The following is a 1,378-nucleotide window of genomic DNA, read 5'->3' on the forward strand; positions in this document are numbered from 1 at the left end:
CCCTGGGAGGTCCCCTCACCATGTACAGGATTCCATGTCGAGGGGTATTGTGCTGTGAACTATGTTAAAAGGGTGAAGTGTAATGTTTATCAACTTTATAAGTCATTTACAAATCAGAATTAGCACAAGCATAAATAGCACAATATCAATTATTTTAACACCAATTATTTATAATTTTCATTTGAATTAACTTTACTCATTATTCAGATCACAGAGCCATATGGTAATAGAAACAATATCAGTGAGACCCATAGTTAATGGGAACTGCCAGGTAGATATATGATCCTGACAAAAAGACTTGGAAGAATTAGATTGTGCAAAAGAAAAAAGTCAGAATGATAAATTATAGCATGCAGGGCAGAAAACCAACAATGGGTCAAAGTGGAAGACCCCCCCCCCCCTCCACCAATAAGTAATCAATCTGAAGGTAAAGAACTTGAAAAGTAATATTAGTAGTGGAATATAACCCTGTTAAAAGTCCATTAGCATGATAAATGCAAGAAATATGAAGACTATGAATAGTTTTCTGGCTTCTAAAAGCAACATAAACAATATAAGTATCAGGAGAAGGTGGAAGAAATAAAAATTAATGTACTGGTATCATCTAACGTGATACTAGCACCCAAATTCTTCAATCAATAAGGTCTGACAATGTAACCACAGGATCACCTGCACACTAGAAGCAGACTGCATGAGTAAGGCCTGCACAGAAGTTATAAAAGTTCTAATATTGTTGAAAGTACTTGCATCACAATTAAGAATGACTCCCAAGTTCATTGTAGCAAAGTTAACAGCACAACTGTCAACATGAAAATCAGAATTATGCCAAGAAAGTGAAACTTATATATGACTTCCTTATACAAGTGGAATATGTGATGTGGAAAGTGGGAGAATGAAGAGCTATGAATAAAGTTGATGGATGCAGTACAATACATCAGGGACATTTATAACTTTAGTTACATGTCTGTTAATAGCATGAGAGTAATTAATGAAGGAAACGATTTTTGTATTTCAGAATTAAGTATGCCTGTTTTGAATTTTTAAACATAACTGAAATATAGAATTGTAATTTATATATAAAATAATTTATCATTAGTTTGTTTACTTCATAATGGTATACTTTTGTATAAAATCTAAAATTCATTTTCAGGATTTGTTGATAAAGCTCTGTTACGACAGCGGAAGTCACGCAATGCTGGGAGCATGCAGGCTGGAGTTTCTAGAAGGATCATGACTTATCGAGGATCCCCGCGAATGTTCGAGTGTTTGCCAGGCTCCCTCTTTTTTAGTATATAAGCCCGGCAAATAAAGCCAGTGAGATAGATAGATATGCAGATAGATTGAAGATAGAGATAATTGAGTCAAGCGAACAGTAGGC

The 1,378-nt window shown here is 34.7% G+C and overlaps 1 protein-coding gene across 1 annotated transcript in view; it reads right to left on the reverse strand.

Annotated features, from left to right (window-relative positions):
- Nucleotides 1-1,378, reverse strand: part of LOC106465806 (polyphosphoinositide phosphatase-like) — a gene marked incomplete at its 3' end in the record, with an annotated part of 133,957 nt that overhangs the window by 62,495 nt on the left and 70,084 nt on the right. The gene's annotated exons all lie outside the window — the stretch shown is intronic.

The sequence above is a fragment of the Limulus polyphemus genome, unplaced genomic scaffold, assembly GCF_000517525.1.
Source record: "Limulus polyphemus unplaced genomic scaffold, Limulus_polyphemus-2.1.2 Scaffold2057, whole genome shotgun sequence".
Lineage (NCBI taxonomy): Eukaryota > Metazoa > Arthropoda > Merostomata > Xiphosura > Limulidae > Limulus > Limulus polyphemus.